The sequence below is a fragment of the Uranotaenia lowii genome, chromosome 1 (genome assembly GCF_029784155.1).
Source record: "Uranotaenia lowii strain MFRU-FL chromosome 1, ASM2978415v1, whole genome shotgun sequence".
In the NCBI taxonomy this organism is placed as follows: domain Eukaryota; kingdom Metazoa; phylum Arthropoda; class Insecta; order Diptera; family Culicidae; genus Uranotaenia; species Uranotaenia lowii.
This window is the reverse complement of record NC_073691.1, coordinates 171,308,900-171,318,846: the sequence shown is the minus strand read 5'-3', so window position 1 is coordinate 171,318,846 and position 9,947 is coordinate 171,308,900. Positions and strand designations below refer to the sequence as shown.

Below are 9,947 nucleotides of genomic sequence, written 5' to 3'. Positions count from 1 at the left end.
TGTTTGATTTTTTTTATTTCTAAGGGCTATATTTTGACATGTGTATCACTGATATGAATTTTAGAATGCCAAGATGAAGAGCATGCCAAGTTAAGGCTCACTTTCCCTAGTTAATTTTGCAGAAGGTTTATTCCGATAACCATTTTTTGTTAAGAATATTTTCTGAGGGTGCGCATGCTTTATTGATGTTTTTTTTTTGAATTTGTATGTTTTGTAAATTTCTATAAACTTTTAATAGTTTTCCAGAAGTCTTAATATTTCATATCGTTTCAAAAATGTTTTTGAAATTTCATAGTTCGTGTGATACGGTTTTGCAATCGAATTACCTATTATTACAATCGTATAGAATTTTGGTGGATGAGAGTGAAGTTGATTGAAGATAGGCCTAATAAATGCCAATGATTCTGTATTAAAAAAAATCCGAATATTCTCATAAACTGTGAAAGTCTGAAGAAGATGATGAAGCGCATGTATTGATTTTGTTTATTGATTTAGATGTTGAACCGGTTTTTTTCTAGATTATCGACAGAACAATTAGTAATAATTTTACAATATTAAAAATGTTTTCATCCTCTGAAAGTTAAATGTCATTCCAGTCATCAATTCCACTTTTGGTTAAAGTTGATTAGCAGCTTATATTTGTTTTTTTTTTCTTGTGTGACAATAATGGTTTGATTCTAGAAGAAATGGTCCAAACGTGTACCTTTTTTTTATTTTTATTTTTTCGAAGAATATGTTTCCGCTCTTCTTCTATTTGTAATTGCAATTGTTTATTTCGCAATTTTTTTTTCTTTAAATCAAGATGAGTTGCTGTGAATTCGAAACGGAAATGTGAAATTTTTTTTTAAATTTATGATTTTTGATTTTAACCGAATAAAACAAAGATCAAGTTCAACTGTCATAAATAGTTTGTTGCCGGATAGATAATTTTCGCCAACGAGAATGGATCACGTCATTTGAACAATTTATTTCGGCTTTTAATTTGGAGAGAAAAGGGATTTGTTTTATTAAATTTGCCCCATGGTTTGGAATACGTACTTGAATTCACCCAAATGTGAGGCAAGATGTGTTTGAATTTGAGTACCTAACATATCTTCTAACTGTTTTTTTTTCATACGAGCGTAGTTGTTTTTTTTTTAAATTTTTTTGATTTGTGTTATTTCTAGATAATTGTTTTTTTTTTACTTTTTGTCGTCAATAACAGTATTTTGATCAGATTTCAGTAAAGGTTTTGGAGACGAGTTTCGTTTTCTGTCACGCTTTGTTTACTTTTTTTTAAATATTCTATTGAAGTATAAATAATCTTTTGCAGTTTGTTTATGTTTGTAAGGTTTCTGTTTGTTGCAAAGTATTTGTACTATTTCGATAACAGGTTAATATGCTTTATTTCATTTTATAGTCACGTTTCTTATTCCAGAAGTATTTGTTTTCTGCCTGTTTGGTAAACTTCTAGTTTATCACATTGTTTTTATCTTTGTTTATTTTCTGTTTTCAACAGGTTTTTTTTTTCGTGTTGTGTTAATCAGTTTGAAAAACATTCAAATCAAGATAGTTTACCTTATCAAAAATAAATTACCCATGAGTGTAGCACCCATGGATGGGTAGCTGAATGTTTAGTGAAAATACAAAAGATCGCCCCGATAGGTGTTTCAATAATGTAAGACGGAAACTACACTCTACTTTAAAATAGGCAACTTATAACTCTACACGCTAAATTATAAGTAATATCTTATGTTTGAAAAAAAAAATTAAGTTAAGAAATAAAAAAATAGTAATTCAAGAATAAAATATTGAGTGATGCGTCAATGATTTTCAACCGTTCCTTTGTAATCGGCGTTTGTTTTGTTTTGTTTAGAGCTAACATGTTTCGGCGAATTGTATCCGTGTTGATGAGTTTGTTGTGTTTGTGTTATTACGTGTATGATTATGTGTGGGTGTAAGCTAGTACCGGGAGCTATGTTCTAATTTTGCGTGTTCCGGTTCCAAAGCGGTACAAATTTGGAATAAAACTATTGCAGTTTTTGTGGGGCTTTGTGGAAACTCTAGGTCCTTGATGAGATGGTCGGGTTGAAATAGTTCTTAAAGCGAAGAAACTATTCCTTCATTGGTCTTTCTAGTCAAATAAACTTAATAAAATACACTCAAACACAAAGTAAAGCAATGGTTTTGCAAACAAACAATTTAAAAGCTCGGTTGAAGTAAATATTGTACGCACCTAGGTTAGGTTTCGTTCGATTTTTTGACGATCCGAAAGTTGACGTTTTTCCTGGGGGGATCCAAAAGTATGCTGCGGGTAGGTCTTATTTTTCGGCGATCAGAATGGTAGTGCACAACTTTTTTTTTTAAATTATCGCCAAAACGGTAAATTTTGCGCCACGAACAGCGTGGTGGTTTTCTAAAACGAATACACGGAGAGAAATCAACTTGCTAAGCTTAGGTCCCGGTGTTTTTTTCGTTGTTAGTTTTTTTTTTTGGATCCTAAATGTTCCTCATCGAAATGTTTCCCTTTTTTAAACAAAAATCTATCAAACAGACCAGAAAACGGGATACGATAATCCGAAAAAGACGTCCAGTCAAGGCCAGTGGCTACGGCGCGTTCAGAGAAAGTCAAAGGGAAGCCGTGTAGACACGGAGGGAAAAACCGGTAGCAATGGGAATGGTGTCGTGCTCCGGGTGGGAAGAGTTGGTAGTGAGATTTTGTTTTGAATTTATGTTCCGGATTTGGTCGAGTTTTTGCTGGCGTAATTTGCAAATGCGGCTTCGAGTTTTCTAGTCTGAATAAGTCCAAGAAACTCTTCCCATTTTTCCCATGCCACCGGTTTCGTGACTTCTCCGATGGATCGGATCTTCTCGATGACACGGTGCCGCCACAAAGTTTTCCCAGCCACCGTAGCCTTTGCCAAGAGGAGGGGCAGAGGGGATTAGTCTAATAACTTTCTGCAAGGTCTTTCTTTTTCTTAGTCCGGTCTGGTTTGTGTGTATATGTAGTAAGAAGGTTGTTGTCGGGTGCAAAAACTTAAAATATTCAAATTTTGTTTCGTTCGGCAAAATATGTTTCTTTGGGGTTGTTTTCGTACGTTGGAATTTCTCTTTTTCACCTTCAGATGAAGGAATTTTGAATTATGTTAAACTATCGGAAACCATCTTCGACGGGAAGAATTTTCTGTTTTTTTTTAAGTTTTAATATGTCAAATCTGTCAAATTTAGCTGTATTTAATTTCAAGTAGACGGTGATGACTCATGGGCGGTAACATTCAATTTTTTTCCTATTGACAGAATTTGGAATAATTTTGAGATTTTTTTATTACAGGATCTGCTCGGGACGTTGAAAAACAGATGTTGCTACCCGCCAAAAAGGGGCACATCTCTTGCAAGTATTCACTTAATTATGTTCGAAAAACTTTCCCGGTAACTAAAGCATATCGTTCGGTCTAGGGTCGAAACACTGATTTAGGAGAAAACTTTGGCCATAAGACATATCTGTTTTGGGATGCTGCAGCGCTCCACCAACTTTATGATGGGTGGCTGCAGCTTCTTTGCTGCAACAAAAAAGAAAAACGAAAACACAGAACAAGAAAGTTTTTGAATTTGCCAGTTTCCTTTAGCCGACGATATGATGCTGGTAGTTTTGTTTTTTTTTTTCTCAATTTCGATCCGGAAATGAGGCAAGAGATGCGACTGGACTTTCCTAGGCAGGTTGAGTCCAAGAGAATGTGATTTAAGTCAATTACATACTATCAAAGAGCGGAAAGATGTTCCGAAAAGCCATGATCTGGGGAGTCTGGACAAGTGGGCGACAAATGGAGGGCACGAACTTGAAAGAAAGTTGTGCATGGTGATGAATTTTGAAGTATAGAGAAAAACGCTCCGACTTTTATTTGATGTTGTCCTATTTCTCGGAACAAGTGAAACATTCGGAGGAATCGGGAAAAGGGAACTTTACTCCATCATACAGATGGTTGGGGCATTTCTTCCATCTTTGGACGACGACGCTTCCGGTAGATGTGAAAATAATTTACGAAAGGAAATGTGCCTGATGAGACTGAAACTGAGGCCAATGCAATCAACGAAATGTACCTTTTTGAGCTCCGGTTTTGCGAAGTGGACCATTTGACAGGCAAAGCCGCACGTGGTCCGCCTCCTCCTGGAATGTTCAGGACTTTGGGACAGAACCGATAATTAAAAAATGACCTAAATTAATAGTGTCAAATTAGATTTAGTGTATGCCGAAGGTCCGAATATTGCATTCAAAATGTCCGGCTGTGCGTTTGTGACTGTTTATATTTTTGTACGTTTTTTTTTTGTTTTTAGATTTCAGTTTTCAAAACGCCTTCGAGTAGTGAACCATCTTTTCGTCACTGTTGGCGACCAATCAGTGTTTTCGTGTTTTGTAGATTTATAATTTTACTTGGATTTCGATCCAATTGGGTGTCCTATTTGATAGGGATTTCATCACAGCTTTGGCTAGAATCAGATTTGTAGCAAACGTGAACTTGGCCGCCGCTAACCTGGACGAAAGACAACAACTACTCATCGGCTGAAATTTGGCTGCCATTTCTAATCTTATTTGAACCCTCCACCGCCAATTTCCACGTCCTTTACGCACGGAGTTCCTTCATAAGTTTTTGTTAGCTCTAATTTTATAATATATTTTGTAATCTGCGTTTTCAAAATTAAAATGAGATTTGCTCCGTTCAGAAATAACTATTGCCAGACAAAATGGTCGAAACCTAAAAAACGACGTTCGATTTCTTCTAGGAGTCACCCGAAAGAGTTTGTTTTGGAAATGGAACGCAACGGCGAGGATGGCGTCGAGACGGCGATGGAACGGTCATAAATTTGGAGATGCTGGATTTGCTGCCACATCGGGGCTTATTCAGGTTTACTGGAGCGTTGAATTTTGAATCTTACGACGAGCACGTGCTCTCGCATTTTGGAGTGGATTGATTTCGATCTGATCTGTTTCGTTGACTATTTTACGTTGTTTTGCTCGGAAAAAGAACCACATAAAGATTGAACACATCTAAAGAAAACTTCAAATTCAACCGCAAATTTGAACCAGAGAGCGTCCATCGAACTGAACCCCATTCCCTTGTAGGCACCCAAAATTTGCTCGCCCTTCAGATAAACATTCTCTGCTAAGCTAGGCCCAAGAAAAATTAATAATTAATTCAAGTAGAAACGATAAACCTTCATATTGAACCAATGGGAGGAAAATTCCTGAAAATCAGTAGAAAGAAAAGCAAAAATCCGAAAGATGAAATTTCGTGTTTGATATTTTTCCACATTCGACCCGGCAGGGATAATAATCAAATATTACTTTTTTGCGGTTTTGGCAAAAGGAATTTCAGGCCGATTTTAATGAGTTTTCGATTCGTTTTGATCCGGTGAAAATTGTTAGAGGGCCCCCCGTTGAGAATAGTTTAAAGGTTATTGCAAAAGCATTTTCATAACAGTTTGCTAGGCCAAGAAATGAGCGGGATAATAATTCTCGGAATTTCCCAGCTTTCTCAGCTAACCCTGGGAGCACCCACGCAAGCAGAACCTCCCGCAAATTTTCGTCCAAGCAAACCCAACTTTGGCAACACATCAAACTACGGAGGAAGCCTTCCAAATTTGTTTTGCTATTATTTTAGTGTTTTTTTTTTGGAAATCAAAATGCTTTGCCTCTTTCGTTCCAACAAAGAGGAAAGATTTCGATCCTTTCGTAGTAATGCTTCTTCACCCACCTTGGAGTCATTCACCGTCAAATTTGATCCGTTTAATGTCCACAAACTGTTTCTAAATGTTATTTCTCACCGGAACCATTTAAGTTATGTCCGTCGCCTAGCTGTTGATTTCCAATTTTCGTGATCCGTTTCATTGAAATTTCCACATTAATCGACCGACCCGAAGGTTTTTTTTCTCGTTTCGCATACTTTTGCGCGATCGAAAGCGAATTTCCTTTAAGCTCTCCTAAAAGTTGCTCGTTTTTGATTTATTTTGATTTTTATGATCATAAAACGCCTTTCCTTCTCTTTCTTCCCCTTGTTTTTTTTTCCTGTTTGAGATAAAGTAAAAGTAGAAATGTTATCATTTTGTTATCAAATTTCAAGGTTTCATCTTGTTAAGTTGTTTTTTAATTCGAGGTTTTTTTTTCTGAATCCGTTCAATTTGGTTGAGGCCTAATCCTTACTAAGCGTATTTAGTGCAAGGCGTGATTTGTTCGGTTGCTGAGGGTTTTTCTAATGGTTTTTGTTGCCAGTTTTGCTGATGTTACATCGCAAAAAAACCAAAAGAAGAAATTGTTGTAAAATTAGTGTTCTGCTGTATGTTTTAGAAATAAAAATTTATGTTGTTACTTGGTAGAAAATAGTATGAACCTCTTTTCAAAGTTGTGTTGTGTTTACACCTTGTGGTGTAGTAGTAGTAGTTGTTAAACTTATAAAGATGAATTATGTCGCAAAATTATTGAATTCGTGTGATTGTTTTAGGCCTGATTCGATTCTTTGTTTTGCATTTTTAACAACAATTTTGAGTTGCTTATTATTACAGAAATTATTACCATTATTTGCGACTTGTTTAGAGCCTATTTCAAAATATAGAAACATTCCGTATAACAATCTTAATCAGATAACAATAAAATTTCTGGTTTTCGTTTGCTTTTGCTATTTGGTAATTTGTTTTTCGTTTTCTGAGTCCAGTTATCGTTTACCATATTTTTGAATGCAACAATTTTGATTGCTGACGCAGAGCTTTTCGTTTCCAGTTAATCATCTTTTGTTGATTTATGTTTTGTTTCCATTTTTTGATTGGCTATCTTATTGAGGCTAGATTTCTTGATTTTTCTTCTCAAATTGTGAATAATGATATGCGTAAAACCTTCGAATATATAAATAAACATTTGATAGTTTTCAACAAATTCTAAACATTTGGCTAAACTGTTTGGCTAAATTCTCTATGAACAACTGGATCGGTTCGCGTGCTTTATTTTCACATTTGTCTTCAACTAAATAATCCTCTTTCGAGTGGTTGATTTCTGGCCGAATCGGTTTCCCAGACTTGGATTTTGCGATTCGCTTTTGTGTTTAACGACAATGAAAATAATTTCTGTTATAAAGCGGTCAATTGGGTTTTGACGATCGTTACACTTTGTTGTTTGGGCCGGAACTTTAGATTTCATAAGCTTTGTGATCCCAACATTAAATTTGGCTGCTTTTCGCAAATGGGGTTCAATATTTTGGTATTCGAGACATCGTTTTCTCTATTTTTTTGTGTCCGATAGTTTTTTGTAACAGTATTGTGTGTGTGAATCCAATAATTTTGGGTTTGTTTCCTGTAAAATTATCTGCTTGTGTTTAAACATAACAAATAAACCATTCCAGTTATTGTTTACTATTGTCGTATGTGACAAAATGTTTTGTTGCAATTACTTATTTGCTTCTAATCGGTAAGAAATGAAAAAAAGATTAAACATTTATCCTAGCTATTGTTCAGTTGTGGTGTGACTATTTGAAATAAATCTTAGCGATTATTACTAGAAAAATAATGAAAAAATAATACTCAAAACTTATTCTACATACTTATCGCAATGGGAACGAAAATTGGAGCGATGCATACACGATTGATATCTTGTGGTTTTGTTTTGGTAGTTTTTGGTTTTGGGAGCGGGCCTGAATTAGATCAGGAGCTTTTGGGGGGAATCCCCGGGATGCCAAAACAGGTTGACTGCTTTTGTTGAAACAACAAAAATAAAAATGTTTTTCGAATACTTCTCTGAAAGCTTTCACGCTGGGTTGAAAGCTCGATGATCCTGCTGTGCTGGCGATTGACAGCGTTACGTTCCTAAACCTGGCCTCCCGCCGGTGGACGGACAGTGAACTACAAATGGCGGCCAGCTCGACGACGCTCTTTCTTCTCATAAACGCTTCTCCAGACCGACGGTTTTCACAGCTTTTCTTTTGGTTCTGCATTTTTGAGTTTGTTTGTAGCTTTGGGTTTTTCTCCTTTTGTATGATGCTTTTCCGCTTTTGTTTTGTATGTGTGTTTACATGAAAATTCAGGGGAAAATCCGATACTTCTTATATTTATGTATCTACGAAATGTATCACCAAAATCGACTCCTTGAATGTGTTCGTTGCCAATCAGGAAGTAAAGGGTATGTTTCCCCTCGGAGTTTTTCTCCTTTAGCCGAACGATAATTTCCCCTAGCCGAAAATGCTTCCTTATTTTCCCCTTCAAATTTTGCGTGGTCCGTCTATTTAGTTTTTCGGGTAGCTTTGTTTTTCCCATGTTTTACGTTTGGAAGTAGTTTGAAATAGCCGTAATAAACTGCATCAACCGTACGTACGGATCCGGTTACATGTGGAAGTAGACAGCTGTGTCAAGTTTTGAGGCCATGCCACGTGCTTTTTTCTCTCACTGACTGATGCACGCTGCCGTTACTGTCCGTTACGTGAGCGTTACTCACGCCCGTTCTCGTGCATTATTCTTGCGAAGGGCTCGACTGAAAGCTGTGGATACAAGATGGCGTATCAATATTTTATTCTTCATCCGTCTGCATCAGTCTATTAGGGTATCGTTAAGCTTGTAGGCGTGCATTGCTGTCCATTATAAAAAAAAATCTATATTTAATGTACGTATAGCTTCGTTTGTTTTTTCTCGGGTTACTCGGGGCAATCGTTTTGCACATCTTTGACAACTTTGTCTATTTTCAGTAAACATTCCGGCGCAGTCGATTTGAATGTTTCCCATCGTTTGATTTGGGTTCGATTTTGATCCTAAATCTATGCCGGATTTTGCCGCTAGCACTCTTCATCTTGATTCCGAATGGCACTAAATGTTCCAACGGTTGATCTCGTTGCCGTTCGACGTGCGATGATGTACTATTAGAAGTGAGAGTTGTTGTTGGTAGCATTTTGTAACGCTATTTGTTTTTCTTTAAGGGTTTGATCCTTGGTGAAAGTTTCCTCCTGTTTATGGTGACGGTTGCTGCTGCTTCTTGAACTATCTGATAAAGTGAAGCCTTTGCGTTGCGGTGAATGGTGTGAAGCCTAGGGGTCGCCACATTGGAGCTTTCCGGGAGCAACGAGTTCGATCAAATCCCTCTGTCTGTATAACGGAAAAGAAAGAAAACATATTTCATTATTAGAGAAAAAAAATATGTTTAGCATCAAGTAGTTTCTATTGTAAGACTTTGTAACTTTATTCCTCCTAGATTTGAACTTATATCTGTTTGAGTTTGGAGGACCGACTTTTTTTCGCTGTAAGATGATCATTTTCAACCTAGTTGACCTACTAGTAAAATCTTTAATCTGAGAGGTTTGTTTTGGATATTGTTTTCTTCTACGTTTGTTCCGGATTTTTTGCATGGTTTACGAGTAACCATTCCGGTCCATGATTCTGTTGCCTTAATTTTCTACGCTCGCTTAGTACCGTCAACCGTACTTTTCAACTTCAATGGCTTCTTAAAACTTAATGTCCACAGATAATCATACCGCTTGTACATCAAAAGATTTAAGGTTAATAGGACATCAAATCGCAGTAATTTTTGGTTTTGTTTGAATTGAAATTTATATTTTTTCTGTCAAAAATGTTTCTAAAGAAAAAGCATAAGTGTACTGCATACATTTAGGGGTAAAAAATACTACAAAAATTCTACTAGCTGAAATCATAAAAATTGATGATTGGAGGATGAAATTTTGAAATTAACAAATGCGTGATGCAAAACAATCATATTCCAGCATATGGAAACGAGATTTAGAAGGTGAATCTTTGATTTGCTTATTGTTGCATTTTTGCTCAGACTGGTTACAGAATTATAGAAAAAATTGTTGATTATCCGAAACAATTTTTTACACCAACAGTGTTGATATAGGATAATTAAATCAATATAAAGTTTGTAGGTGATGCCATTAAGCTGTCATACAGGGTAAAGTTTTTAACGGCATCGAAAAAATTAAAAACAA

General features: G+C 36.1%; 1 long non-coding RNA gene across 1 annotated transcript; it reads left to right on the top strand.

Moving 5' to 3' along the window:
- Window positions 1-8,555: 8,555 nt before the first annotated feature.
- On the top strand, window positions 8,556-9,947 carry LOC129750179 (uncharacterized). Its single transcript, XR_008738355.1, has 3 exons — window positions 8,556-8,614; window positions 8,697-8,861; window positions 8,925-9,947. It is a non-coding gene; the product is annotated as an uncharacterized LOC129750179 (long non-coding RNA).